The sequence below is a fragment of the Enhydra lutris genome, unplaced genomic scaffold, assembly GCF_002288905.1.
Source record: "Enhydra lutris kenyoni isolate GAN:26980312 unplaced genomic scaffold, ASM228890v2 scaffoldscaffold20, whole genome shotgun sequence".
NCBI lineage: Eukaryota > Metazoa > Chordata > Mammalia > Carnivora > Mustelidae > Enhydra > Enhydra lutris.
Window position 1 is genome coordinate 33,300,018 of NW_019154104.1, and position 15,005 is coordinate 33,315,022.

Here is a 15,005-nt window from a genome sequence, read left to right on the forward strand (position 1 = left end):
TTATGGATTCCTCTTCAGCGCAAACACTGTTTCATACTTTAAAAAAGTTTCCAAATGCTGCATTGTCCTAGCCCTGCTTTAGTTACTGGTCTCTTTTTCGGGGAAAGGAAAGTGTATATGTAAATGATGGGTACACGAGAAGGGGGAGGCCAGGTGGAGAGCCCAGAGAACCTTGAGCCGCTTCCACACCCAGCGTGGAGCCCGACACTGGGCTCAGCCTCAAGACACTGAAATCATGACCTGAGATGGAACCAAGAGTCTGACGCTCAACCCACTGAGCCACTCAAGAGCCCCTTGGAAATTGTGTCAGGATTGATCCCTCGTGTCGGTAACGGTGCACGGGGTATTAGAGCCGGAGGACAGGGCAGAACCCTCCTGCCCCGCGGCACACACCCCGTTCCCTGGGCGGCGCCAGCCAGCATCCCCCCGCCTCGTGCGTGTGCTGAGATCATCCAGGATCGGCCAATGTGGCGGCACAGTCCCAGCCCCCTGGCTCTGCCCTTACCTTCCTCAGAGTCCCCGCGGCCGGCTGGTGGCTCTGCCCGGGAGACACAAGCAGCCCTCTGAGAGCAGCAGAGAAAACATCCGTTTCTGCATAAAATGTGAGGCAGCTGTGACGGCCACTGCCGTTGTCTCTCCTCCTTTCTTGCCGGGAGCACCGCTGCGACTGGGCACCGCAAGGCAGGCGTCTTGGATGCTGAGTCCACGAGGCCAGGGGAGCCGGGACTGGGCCACGTCCTTTGGGCCTCTTGGGAGGAAAGTAACCCCCACTCGGTGACGTGCCGCAGAATTAGGTTTTCTTTTGCCTGGAGCGGCACCCCCTCCGCACACACCCCGTCTCACCATGACCGAGCCCCCTTCCGCGGCACCTTCTTCGTGTCCGTCTGGGAGCCGGTCCTGTGTCACTACCTAGACAGCGATCTTGCTCCTTCCGCTCATGCAGGGACGCCCCCCGCTGTGCACGTCCCGCTGTTCCCGTCCCCAGCCCATGGGCCTGTGGAGACGCCGCCAGGGTCCCGCCATTACAGACGGAGCCGTGATGACCAGCCCCGCGCGTCTCATTCCACGCACGTGAAGTCACATCTGTAGGATGAGTTCCCGGCGCAGGCACCGTTGTGTCCGGGAGATGCCGGAACGCACTGCGCCTCTCGTTCCTCCGAGTCCCCGCGCGGCGCTCTGGGGCTGCGGCTGCCCTGCTCGCGTCTCGGGAGTTTCTTGTTAACTTCGTTCCACGGCCACCGACGTGGAGAGCTGTGGTCGGTGGGACCTTCCCTCTCGTTGCCCTTCCTGCAAACAGGCGGGTTTGTGTAGACCGAGGCGAGGAGCCGCGCTGGTATTGTCCCGGCCACAAGGCTGCGATTCTGTTTGTAACAGAATCCGAATCAGTCCTCCTGGTGGGTGTTCCGGGACTTAATCATATCGTCTGTGAAAAGCAAAACTGTACTTCCTTCTGTGCGATTGTGAAAAGATTTTGCGTTTTTTTCTTTTAATTTTATCTTTAGTCATTTCTACACTCAATGCGGGGCTCCAACCTACAACCTAGAGATCAGGAGTTGCACAGGCCACAGGCTGAACCCCCGGTGCCCCTGCGGCTTCTACACCTGGTTCCTCCTCCAGTACTGGGCGCCGACGACAACAGAAGACCCGGCCGCTGAGACCGGACCTCCACAGGCGGGCCGTGTCCTGTGCCCCACCTGGGGGTGGCTGGGTCCTGCACGACGGATGGTTTCACACTGAGAAGGTCGGGTCGCGAACGCGCAGCGGTTGTGGCCTTCGTGCCGCCAGCCGGGCTGGTGTCGACGCTCCCGCCGGGTCACGCGGTGGCTCGCAGGAGCCTGTCGACGGGCAGAGTGAATCTGTGCCCTCTGGAGAGAGGAGATATGTGAGGTGAGCCCCGTGTCTGCCTCTTCTCTTTCTCGAGTTCCTTCTGAGCTGCGGAGAGATGGAGCCAAAGCAGGGTCAGCGGCCTGCGTGGGGCTCAGCGTGGAGCCCGCCCACCCCCCCCGCTCCCCTCTGGCTCTGCCACTCTGTTTCTCCAACGAGAAAAACGGTTCCCGGGGAGCCCAGTGGCCCCAGCCGGTGGAGCGTGTGACTCTCGATGTGCAGTCGGGAGCTCGAGCCCCAGCATTGGGCTCGTCAGAAGACGTACAAAATCAAACAAGTCTACAACAAACAAATACATACATTAAAAATCGTTGGAAAGCCTTGCGAGAGCGGCCTGTTGGCTGTATGTGACTTCACTTCAGTGAAGAAAACACATGTCAAATCCCACCAGAGGCCTCTCCAGACATGGGCAGGTGTCTCCTGACCGCTGTCTTCCGACCGGTCCGCGCGACGCCGCACGCCAGCCCCGCGTGGGTCCAGAGCACGAGTCCTTCGGGTGCATTTTGGTCCCGATTGTTTCGGTGTTGGCGTTCATGAGGCTGGTCTGTGATTTCACATTCTCACGCAATGTACTTGGAGTGTGGACACCACTGTTGTGTAGGAGATATTTTAAAATGGGAAATTTCCCTTAGTTTTCCACCTTCTGTGATACTTTGCACAGTAGTAGCGCCATCCTTTCCTCGAAATGTAAGGAACGCTGAGGACACCGGAGGACCGATGGCTTTGTTTGAAAAATGGTCTGTTACTTGGTACACTTAGATTTTAAAAAAAATTTTTTAAGGCTCTACACCCGGCGTGGAGCCCAGAAAGGGGCTTGAACTCAGGACCCTGAGATCAGGACCTGAGCCGAGATCGAGCCAGCCAGGCGCCCCAGTGCACTGACATCTCCTTGGGTCTCTGTTAAATCATGATGATTAATTATTTTCTTAGAAAATCATCTGTTCCAACCTTGATGCATTGGCTTAGCGCTCATCAGAACGGCTCCTTAACACACAAACCAAGCTCTGTCTCTGTGTTGGTTCTTCTCTTCCTCCCTTCCTGTGCATTTTAACTTTCTTCTTTTCTTGATGAGGACTTCTGATTCTTTCTTTACTTCGTTGTGATTTTTGTCCCCAAAGAATTAGCTTTTACGATAATTACTTGGCTCCAACCATCTTCTCGTGTTCAAATCCATTTTGTCTTTACTTGTGACTCTTTAAAGTTTGCCCTTCGTCAGCATCGCAGTCAGCCCCTGCCCCAGAGGACAGCCCCCCACCGCCCCAGGTCGCCAGCGCCTTCATCCCCTGTGCCCCTCGGAGCCTCGCCGACGGCAGGGAGCTCAGGGTCTTCGTGGGACCCATGGGGAGTCCAGGGACATCTTCCTCCCTTAGCTGGGCTCAGGTTACGTCAACCACCGGGGAGAAAGCGCGCACCTCCCGCTCCTGAGTTCCGAACCTCTTGTAACGCACACAGCTCGCAACAGTCCGTCCTGCCCATCAGCCTGTTCTCGCCTCGCTGGCGTGGGACCTGCGAAGCCACCTCACACGCCCCCAGTCACCTGACAACAGAAGTGACAAATCTTGCAAATCTTTTGATGTGTCAGCCTTCTTTTCCCAAGTTAGGTGTGTAGTCCTCCCCCGGACAGGCAGGGATCTGATGTTCATTGTAGTCTGGAAGCAGAGCAGGTGGGATGAAACCGTCACCTGCTTGCAAAGGAAACCCATCAGGTGAGGTCTGAGAAGTCTTCAGAGGAGGCGACCAGACCCATCTGAGGGCAGGGAGGGGCGCGCGGATTCTGCAGTTGTGGTGATCTGAGTCTCCCTCCCCTGTGTCCGCCTCCCGGCTCTGGGGTCTGGCTCCATCCCATGAGGACCCCAGGTTCCCAGAGAGATGCGGGGAGGTCGACAGCCCTCCAGGAGAAGGTCCCTCTCGTTTGGGAGCCTGGAGAGGTCAGAGCCCTGGGGTGCTCGTGCTCACGCTTGCTCTCTGACCGTGCCTTGAGCTTGGAATTCAAACACTCTGATGCTGTCACCCTGTGGCGCAGCTCTGAGCCCTTCCCGCCATCCCGGGCCACTGGCTCGCATCGCCCACGCACGCCCTTTGTGCCCGTCACCGATCCACTATGTGCCTGGGCCCCCCAGATGTCCCACCACCCCGCATGCCTGGATTCCCATAGCACAGTCCTGTGGACCACCCCAGAGGCCCCCGAAGGTGTGTCGTTGGCACTCACGGCAGGCGTCGACGCTCTGGGAGGCCGGAGGGAGGGGCTGCGACGAGACCCTCCAGCTTCCGCAGGCGGAGGGAGGGGATGAAGGGTGCAGGGACTTGCCCGCGGCCGTGACCCCGCGACCACAGCCCTCACAGCTCCGCCGTGCAGGAGGGCCCGCTCCTGGCATTGAGACCAGGCTGCAGACTGGCTGTGGCTGACGGGCCGTCGAGGTGGTGTGCAGCATCTGCCCTCATGCTCTTGGGGAGCAGGCGCCACAGGGACCAGCCTTAGCCTGCTCAGGAGCCCAGAGAAGGAGCCAGACACCGGAGCCCAAGACCCGTCTGCCTCCAGGCCCTTGGACAAAGCCGTCAGAACCGCCGGCCCCCGATGGGCCCACGAGTCCCGCAGATGCCTCCCCAGGGAAGCTGGTCCCGGAGGTGTCCCCTCCGGTGAAGGACGCATTCCTGGGTGCCCGCGGGGTCCACATGTCCGACCACACCCTCCATGCAGCTGGACGCGACAAAGCACACACTGTCTTATCCATCAGATGGACTCGCAGGTCGTGTTTGCTCCCAACTCTGGAGGGAAGAAAGAGCACGAAGTGGGCAGCCCCCAGGGCCATGGAGAGAAAGGCCAACAGACCCGACAACCTCTGACCACAGAAGAGCCATAGGCACACCCGGAAACGCTCCCGGCCACGCCTACCCAAGGTGGTGGACAGGGCTGACCACGTAGGTTGAAAACTTACATTCAGCAAAAGGAACCACAGTCAGCCCTGAACCTGCGGAAATATTTACAACATACATTGCCGGAGAATCAACAGATTTGGGGCGCCTGGGTGGCTCAGTGGGTTAAGACTCTGCCTTCAGCTCAGGTCATGATCCCAGAACCCTGGGCTCTCTGCTCAGCAGGGAGCCTGCTTGCCCCCCCTCTCTGCCTGCCTCTGCCTACTTGTGATCTGTGTCTGTCAAATAAATAAATAAAATCTTTAAAAAAGAATCAACAGATTTAAGCCTGTAAAATTAAAAGACTCTCGTAGGGAACGGTTCCACAGACAAGCCCGCCAGGGCGAGCTGCCCTGCTCCTTGGGGCCCGCAGGAGCTCCCATATTTCTGCTCCCCCTGGGAGCTCCCCCAACTCACACTGTTGAGACCTCTCCTTGCGCTGGCCACTTTCCACGGGAGCACGGGCCTCAGTGCTGAGCGGCTCACCTGCCCCACCATCGTCCTGAACGTGTCCACTCCTGCCCAGTGGCTGGGCGGCGGGGCGCCCAGAGAACGCCGAGGGGGCTGTGCTCTCCCGCCCCGGGCCGCCAGCCACGCCAGGCGGGCGTACGCGGGCTCAGTTGAGCCCGCGGGCCAGCGTGCTCTGTCCCCGCCGCACGTGGAAGTGCTGAGCTTTCTGAAGGGCAACGACAAGGCTCGGGCAGAAGGGACAGGAGTGACCGTGCACGTGCGGGCGTGGAGCCGCAGGCACAGGGCCGTTGGCGCACGTCCACACCACGTCCACACCGGGGCTGGGGCTGGGTTCCAGGTGGTGGTGACCAAAAGCCGCCGTGAGGGTCTAAGGGGGGCACGGGTGCCAAGTGCGGTCCTTCTGACTGAGAGCCGCACCCCTGAGGGTGCTGTTCACTCTGGGTGGATCTGTGCCCATTTTGTCCCTATGTCCACTCCTGTAGAGACCGGATCCACGCTGAGGAGAGAAGCGCCAGCCTGGGGCCGTCCTCTCGGGGCAGGCGGCCTGGCCACTGCCATTGCCCGTCAGCCCGTGCTGGCCCCAGGTCCTTGGCCACTCCCTGACCGCTCTGGGCCTGGTTCCTTAGCTGCTCCATGGGAATGGTGGCCGCAAGCCCCATGCGGCCGTAGCGGGTCATGGGGACGGGGACGGGGCACAAGGAAGTGAGTCAAGTGAGTCCCTCTGTACGGGGTTTGGAAGGAGGCCCTGTGACTGGTGAATTCCACTGAGCGTCTGGGAAGCGACTGAACAAAGCTGGCCTGTCCCCTCGTCTCCGTCTCTGCACTGGGCTCTGAGTCAGCCCTGTCTGGGAGGAGGGACGAGGCCACGAAGGGGGTGGCGGGAGCCCAGGAGGGGCTGACAGCCCCCCACCCAGCCCAGCCCTCTTCTCTGCACCAGCTCGGACACAGCAGACCTGCAGCCCAGCCCGCCAGGGGACTCTGACAAGGCAGTGGGCCTCGAGGACTGCAACCTGACCCAGCCGATGTTCCCTCCGTGGATGAGCGCCCCAGGCCAATGTCACCCTTAGACAGTGACCCCAGCCATGCCGGGGTCTGAGTTCTGAGTCCAGACAAACAAGGTGGGCTGGGGGCCTCAGGAGAGGTCATCACAGGACGGTTGTGAACGCAGAGGGACAGACACAGGACCCCCCCCCACTTCGGATGCAGCCCGGGGTCCCCGAGACCACACTCAGATTTGATAGCTCACTTCCAGGCCTGGCGGAACTCAGGAGAGCAGATGCCATCAGGGTTACAGCTCCGCCCGCGATCGGACCCCAGCACACGCCAGCGGGGAGCAGGGAGTGGGGCGCAGGCCAGGGCTCCGATGGGGCCACACCACACGTCCCGCGGTCCACTGGCCGGGGTCAGACAGAGTGCCACTTTCCCGATGCGGACATGTGCGGGTCTGCTGTGCTGCTCGCAGGGCTGCCCGCCAAGCGCTGGTGTCCAGGGTCTTTGTGGGGGCTCCGAGGTCGGCTGACCCTCTGGGGACACACTGATCCCACACCCTCCAAGGCCCCGCCCTGCATCGCACAGGTAGACCAGCTGGGGTGGCCCCAAGCCCCAGATAAGAAAAAGACCACCTTATCAGGCAGGATGTTCCTAGATGCCAACCAGAGGCCAAGGGCAAGGCTGGACCCTCCCCAGGCGGCGCTAAATCGTCTCCCACACACGGGCCAGTCGAAGGACGGCGGGTCTACGCAGACAGGAGGAGGCGCCGGCCAGAAGCCTGGTGATGGGCGCTCAGATCTCTTCAAGCCCACCCAACCTTCCCCTCAGGCCCAGGCCCCCGGGCTCACGTGCACCAACACACCCAGCAGAGCTCCCGATTCTGCCTCCCGATGCCTTTGCCTCCTGGGGGCGGCCGTGGTCAGAAGGGCAGAGCGGCAGGCGCTGGCCAGGTGCGGACGGCCCGGGGCGGGAGCCTCGCGAGCTGCCAGCGGACACTCGAGACAGGGCCCCGGGGTGGCTGTGTCTTCCCGCGCGGCCGCACAGCCCTGCTCCAGGCATCCGCCCGAGGACGCGGCGCGACTGCCCTGGCTCAGCCCCGGAAACAGCCCCGCGTCCACACAAGGGAACGGACACTCCACCCATCGTCCCCAAGATGTCCCTGTGACGTCCCCGTCTCACCGGGGCTGTGAGAGGCATTCTGAGCAACAACGTCCTGAGACGGGGCGACGACGACCCCACGAAGGGAAGGTGGCCGCACAGAGGAGACCGCGGGTGGCACAGAAAGGTCCAGAAAAGGCGGTCCCTGCAGACACAGAGGGAGATCAGCGGCGGCCAGGGGCCAGTCGGGACAGCGCGTGACTGCTAGTGGCACCAGCTTTATTTCTGGGGTGACAGACGTGCCCTAAAATGAGGCTGGGGTGATCACCAGTCGTTGTAAGTACGAGAACTGACCCACCACACACGGAGAAGGAAGAGACGCCTCAGAAAAGCTGATAAGGAAGACTCGGACAGGAACGCGAGCATCTCTGCGACATCCCGGCCCCTCAGCGGCAGCGGGAATAAGTCAGGGGCGTCTGCAGGGACGGGACCTGCGGCCCAGCTGGTCCCAACACCGTGGCTGACGGTCCACCACCCAGACGCATGTGGGACCGTCCCCACCAGCCAGCCCTCGGGTGACCTGCCAGGGGAGCCCTGACCTCAGGAGCCGGAGCCGCGGTGGGCGGCAGCTCGTTACGCGGCCGGAGCCGACGGATACACAGTGACTGTGGCGGGGGGGAGCGCAGGGAGGGGCCGTCCCATCCTGCCGTCTGCTGGCACGAGGCCGTGAGGACCACGGCACCCAGGCAGGCGGGAGAACCAGGCCCAGACCACAGTGAGGAGCCCTGCTCCCCGTTCTGGGTCTGGTAGCTGACTCCTCCCCCCACCCCCCCCCCCCCCCCGTCCCCCCCTACCCTCCTGCCCTCCCCCCACCAGCCCCGCACCCGACCAGGCCTGTGAACTCCTGCTCTGACCCCCAGACACTGGCACACTCCAGCCCATGTACTCACCCCAGTCCCTGCCCAACCCCAATCACCAGCACAGCAACCAGGCCGTTGGGACCCTCTGTGCCACCCGCCCTCCTTGGGGAACGTCGCTGTGGGCCACAGACATGCCCGTACCCCTTGGTGCCTGAACTCCTAACTGGCCACCGTCAGCCTATGCGGCTGACCCAGCCCCGGGGGTCTTCTCTTGGAAGAACTCGGAGGGCTTCACACTGAGTCAGCCCTCTGTGGTCTCTGGGGCCAGTGTGCCCGCCACGGCAGCTGCCACAGCCGGAGCCCGCTTCCGGGGAAGGGGCTGGGAGTGTGCGCTCAGACGTCTGGTCCCTATGCTCTGGGGTGGTCCCGGAGCCACCAGCCCACCTACCCCAGGCCATCGGGGCAGAAACACCAACGCAGCCCAGGAGAGAAGCAGCCACCCCAGATGTCCCCACATCAGCTTCTGCGTGGGAGGACAGGCGACCCTAGGTTTTGTACTTCTCTCTACAGACGCACGGGATTCAGCACGAGAGCTCCCACGAGCTCATTTTACAAAAACACCTGGTTGGGCGCCTGGGTGGCTCCGTCAGTGAAGCGTCTGCCTTTGGCTCAGGTCATGTTCCCGGGGTCCTGGGATCAAGTCCCAGGTCGTGCTCCCTGCTCGGCGGGGAGCCTGCTTCTCCCTCTCCCACTCCCCCTGCTTGTGTTCCCTCTCTCTCACTCGCTGACAAATAAATAAATAAAATCTTTAAAAAAAAAAAAAACCTGAAAACCCACTTGGTGCTGAAATTGAACAAGCACAGAATTGAAGGCGTCCGGGGAGCCCTGGTCACCAAACTGGGCTCGGCCCTCCAGCCAAGCAGAGAGGGACCACACAACACGCTTTCGTTAAAGAGGGCCTGACATGAGATTCAAATTAAAACCACACTGAGACACCACCTCACACCAGTTAGAATGGCCAAAATTAGTATGGCAGGAAACAACATGTGTTGGAGGGGATGTGGAGAAAGGGGAACCCTCTTACACTGTTGGTGGGAATGCAAGTTGGTGCAGCCACTTTGGAGAACAGTGTGGAGATTCCTCAAGAAGTTAAAAATAGAACTTCCCTAGGACCCTGCAGTTGCACTACTGGGTATTTACCCCAAAGATACAGATGTAGTGAAAAGAAGGGCCATCTGTACCCCAATGTTCATAGCAGCAATGGCCACAGTCGCCAAACTGTGGAAAGAACCGAGATGCCCTTCTGCGGACGAATGGATAAGGAAGATGTGGTCCATATACACTATGGAGTATTATGCCTCCATCAGAGAGGATGAATACCCAACTTTTGTAGCAACATGGACGGGACTGGAGCAGATTATGCTGAGTGAAATAAGTCAAGCAGAGTCAATTATCATATGGTTTCACTTATTTGTGGAGCATAACAAATAGCATGGAGGACAAGGGGAGATGGAGAGGAGAAGGGAGTTGAGGGAAATTGGAAGGGGAGGTGAACCATGAGAGACTTGGACTCTGAAAAACAATCTGAGGTTTTGAAGGAGCAGGGGGTGGGAGGTTGGGGGATCCAGGTGGTGGGTATTGGAGAGGGCACGGATTGCAGGAGCACTGGGTGTGGTGCAAAAACGATGAATACTCTTACGCTGAAAATAAATTTTTAAAATGATTTAAAAAATTAAAAAAAAAAAAAAACAGAAAGAGGGCCTGATATGTGCAGTCACCCAAGACGTCTCGACACTCTGGCCCGTGACCCACTGCGGGCAGAGCTTGGAGAAGCAGCCGCGGCGCCCGCTGTTCAGAGCAAGGGCTCAGAGGCCGAGACACCACAGACGCTGCAGGTGTGGGTGCCTCGTGGGGCCAGGTGCCGTGGCGGGGGCTAAGCAGCGGCAGGGGCAGGGGTGCTGGGGCCTCATGAAAGCCTGAAGGGGGAAGGGAGTTGGCAAGTGCAAAGGCCCTGTGCAGGCTGTGCGCAGCGGCGGGTACGGCTTCTCGGAGAGAAGCAGGGGGAGCAGAGGGTGACCTGGGCCGGTTGTGTAGAGCCTGGAAGGACTTGGGCTTTTCTCGGGATGGCTGAGGCGGACGCGAGACCTCTCTCTCCTGTCTTTTGTCACTTCTTGGGAGTTTATAATTATTTCAAAATAAAAAGTCAAAAACCGAAACCCGATCCCAGCAGGCCTGGGTGGGTTTTGGTAGAAATTGACAAACTGATGTTAAAACTCATCTAGAAACACAAAGGCCACGGAACGGCCAAAACAACTTCGGAAAAGGACAGAGTGGGACACCTCACACTACCTGACTTGAGGACTCCTCGATATAAAGCCACAGTAATCACAGAAAAATGTAGTTTCGGCCTAAAAGTGGACAAAACATCCCTTGATTTCTAACAAGGGCGTAAAAGGGAGGCAGCGGAGAAAGGCTCGTCTTAGATGCGGGCGGGAGCCGCTGGCCGTGCTCGGGCAGGGGAGTGAGCCTCAGGCGACGTGTGTCATCGCACGTAGGACAGCGACCCAGAACGGAGCGCGGCGGACGAGACGAGGTCTGGCCCCAAACAGGAGAAGACCTTTCCGCCCTGGGGCTAGATGAAGAGTCCTCAGTGACCACATCAACAGGATGATTATCTCTGAAGTCAGCCAAGTCCGGGCATCGGCTCTCGTCAGGAACAGGGTCTCGCCATTCACCGCGGCGTGGTTGGAGCTGGAGGGGGTTGTCCTAAGAGAAACGTGTCCGTCAGAGAAAGACCTGTGTCCTGTGACCTCCCCCCGTGTGGAATTTAAGAAACAAAACAGACAAGCATAGGGGACAGGAAGGATGAAGAAGATGAGATGAAACCAGACAAGGAGACGCCGCAAAGGGGTTGAGCGCGGGCCGTGGGGGCGGGGGCGGGGGCCGGCATGGTCGGGACCAGCGTGGGTGAACCACCGACCTCCACTTCTGGAACTAACAATCCTCTCTGTGTTAAGGAATTGAACTTAAATTTTAAAAATTTAAACTTAGGGGCGCCTGGGTGGCTCAGTGGGTTAAGCCTCTGCCTTCGGCTCAGGTCATGATCTCAGGGTCCTGGGATCGAGCCCCGCATCCGGCTCTCTGCTCAGCAGAGACCTGCTTCCTCCTCTCTCTCTGCCTGCCTCTCTGCCTACTTGTGATCTCTCTCTGTCAAATAAATAAATAAAACCTTAAAAAAATAAAAATAAAAACAAAAATGAAAATGTAAACTTAAATAAATAAATGGGCCTCAAGGAGAAAGACCACCACAGACTGGAAGAAACAACCGCTCGTTGTGTGCCGATAAAGGGCTTGTATCTCAAAAGTCAACAATTAAAAAAGAAAAACAATAAAAAAAATGGGCAACGATTTGAACGGACATTTCCCCCGAGAAAGCGCGCGGCGGGCAGAAGGCCCCCGACAAGGTGTGGAGTGCGGTTCGACCCCGGCGGACCTCTCAAGTGTTGGTGAGGATGTGGGGACGCCCGGGCCCTCAGGCCGTCCGGAAAGTGGCGGTTTCTGTGAAGCCAAAGGCAGAATGCCCGCGTGACCCGACAGGCACACTCGCAGGGAGACCCCGAGGGAGAGACAGACACGTCGTCGCGTCGGTCACCCACAGCAGTGGCTGGAGCGTCCACACGGGCGCCAAAGCACACGCCCACCGCGGGCCGTGAACCCGCTCCCCTCGGCGGTCAGGGATGAGAAGGACGAGAGACCGACCCGTGGGACGCAGGTGGGTCTCAAGGCGATCAAAGCTGAGCGAGGGAAGCCGTCTGCGGGGACGGAGGCGCTGGGGGAGCTCTCTGGGCCCGGGGGCGAGTGCAGCCCCGTGAGGCTGTGTGTCCGAGCGAGGCGTGCCTGGCGGTCCCTGCACATCATCCACACACGAGCACATCCTCGTCCCTTCTGTTCCGAGGGTTCCCCACCCACGGTTCCGACGGCGGAAGCGTGCGGCTCCAAAGCACTTGGCATGTTGGCGTCCCCGGACCCTGAGCCTACGCGCCGCCTGTCCTCAACACAGCCGCGTTCTGGGCACATGGAGGGAGGAGACCCACTGCCGCGTCCGGCAAGGCCTGCGGAGCCCCCAGCCCCCTCCAGGCCTCGTGAAGGCCCGCAGCTGTGGCCTTGCCATGCGACCCGGCACACGCCGCGGCCCAGCACCCTGCACCCCGCAGTGGTCATTGGCAGAGGCTCATTCACCTTCTCTCCTAAAGTGAGCACAAAAGAGAAGGGAAATGTATCCAAACACCCTTTCGGAGGCTGGGTTATTTACGATCTTACACAAGTTCATCACCAGAAATGAAAACAGAAAAGACACCAGGACTTTGAGAAAGGAAAGGATTGAATGCGGCCTTCTGGGCGTGAGGGTCCACGGCATGGTCAGATGGGGTCAGAGGGCAAGCGACTTGTCCCACCGCGATACTCCGCTCCTGAAACCAGAGTCACACCGTCCAGGAACGGTACTGGAATTAGAATTGTTGAAAGGATGAGCCGCCCTGGGACCCCACATGCCCTACAGCCCAGCGTGTAGAGCGGAGCTGAGGGCAGTGAGCAGGTCCTCAGAGCTCTGTGACCACCGCCACCTCCGGTCTCAGAGGGTTTCATCCCCCGGAAAGAAATCTACACCCATTAGCAGTCGGTCCCTGTCTCTCCGTCCCCCGGCCCCTGGTGGCCACTGCTCCGTCTCCTGTCTCCGTGGACTTGCCCGTCTGGACGTCACCCGTGAAGAAGCCGTACGACACGCTGCCCTCCGTGGGTACTTTCTGTCACCAGGCACCTCTCAGGACTCGTGAGCGTCACGCGAACACCGTTCCTTTCTGTGGTGGGAGGAGCGGCCCCGGGCACTGGGAGAGCGTGTCTGTCAGCCCATTCCCCAGCCGACGACGTCTGCGCAGCTCCAGGCGTAGACGACGACGAGTCGAGCCGCCATCAACATGTTCATACAAGCGTTTTGTTTCGTACGTGTTTCTGTTTCTCCTGAGGAGACACCAGGGGTGAGACCTCCAGGTCACTGGTAACGCCGTGTTCAGCCCTTTGAGAGATGGCCAGACTGTTCCCAGCGCGGCTGCCCCGGGTCCCGTTCCCACCAACGGCGCACATGGGCCCCATCTCTCCACTTCCCCACCGCCCCCTGTTTTCCGTCCTGATGAGCCCGCCCCAGTGAGGTTCCGACGCACACGGCCCGGTGGTGAGGGCTACTGGTGCCTGTCCGTGTGCTCCTGACCACTGGGACGTCCTCCCTGGGGGAACGTCTGCGCAGACACTCTGCCCATATTTCAAGGCTGTGCTCCGAGGCGTTCTGCCTCCTCGTCGCCTCTGTCTTGCGCTGCCGTCTTCCATCGATTCTGAGCGAATCTCTGTCCACGGTGTGAGGTAGGGATCCAACCTCACTCTTGGACGTGCGGACGTCCACTGCCCTGGGACCCTCCTTTCCCCCTGCACTGGCCGCACCCGCCTCGGACCCCAGCGGACGGCAAATGTCAGCGTGTGTCGCGGGTGCCCAGCCCTGCGGTCTGTCCTCGCGCCGACACCACACCGTCCTGATAATGATCACTTTGTGGTAAGTCTTGAAATGATTAAGTCTGTCTCCCCACATCATTCTTCTTCTTTTTTTAAATTTTATTTATTTATTTGACAGAGAGAGAGATCACAAGTAGGCAGAGAGGCAGGCAGAGAGAGAGGGGAAGCAGGCTCCCTGCTGAGCAGAGAGCCCGATGTGGGACTCGATCCCAGGACCCTGAGATCATGACCCGAGCCGCAGGCAGAGGCTTTAACCCGCTGAGCCCCCCAGGCGCCCCATCATTCTTCTTTTTCAGGCTTGTTCCGGCCACTTGGGGGTCCTGTGCAAGCCCATGTACATTTTGGGACCCGCTGGCCGGTGTCCGAGGGAAAGAACTTCGGGATTTTGGCACATTGTGTTGAACCTGCGGATCCACTCGGGGAGTCTCGTCCCTTCCGAAGCGTGAGGTCTTCCCACTTGGGAGTGCGGAGTGCCTGCCGTGGAGGTCACCTTCAGCTTCTCTCAGGGGACACCGCTCTTCTTAAACTGTTAGTTTTCCGCCTTCGAGTCACCTCCAATCCTCTCGTATTCTCTCCCGACCGTTCCCGATTCTGTGGTTTCATGTCTGCTTCTCTCCAGCTCCACAACTGTGCGAAAGTCAAAGTCCGTGAGCACTTGAAGCCGGTCTTTCTCCCCGTCCTGGCCAGTCCAGCTTCCCCTCCATCCTCGTCCCCCGCCCCGGACCCCGCCCCACCTTCACTTGTCATCCCCCTGGAACCTGGGTTCCCTTCTCTGTCTTGTCTCCAAGACTGTGAGGTCCAGCTAACACACACAGTTGTGCGCGCACGTGGGACTCGGGCAGCCATGATTCCTCTCGAATAACCTGGATCGTCTCAGCATTACTAGTCAGTAGAGAAGGAGAGCAGAACCACTCGCACTCGAGAGGGCGGCCGCTGTGCGTAAAACATTGAGGGGGAGAGAGAACAATCCGCGTTGATGAGGTTGTGGAGAAATCGGAAACTTAAGCCTTGATGACGGAATGTGAAATGGTTCAGCTGCTGTGGAAGCCAAGACGGGGTCTCCTCAAAAACACTGGAACTAGAATAGCCATGTGTCCGTTGGGTATTGATCTAAAAGGACGTCTGTGTGTCTTGACGCTCTGTCCATCCTCCCACGTTCGCAGCAGCATCGCTCCCGCGAGCCAAGAGCCAACGTGCGTCTGGACGCGCATCTGTGGGCGAGCACCGCGC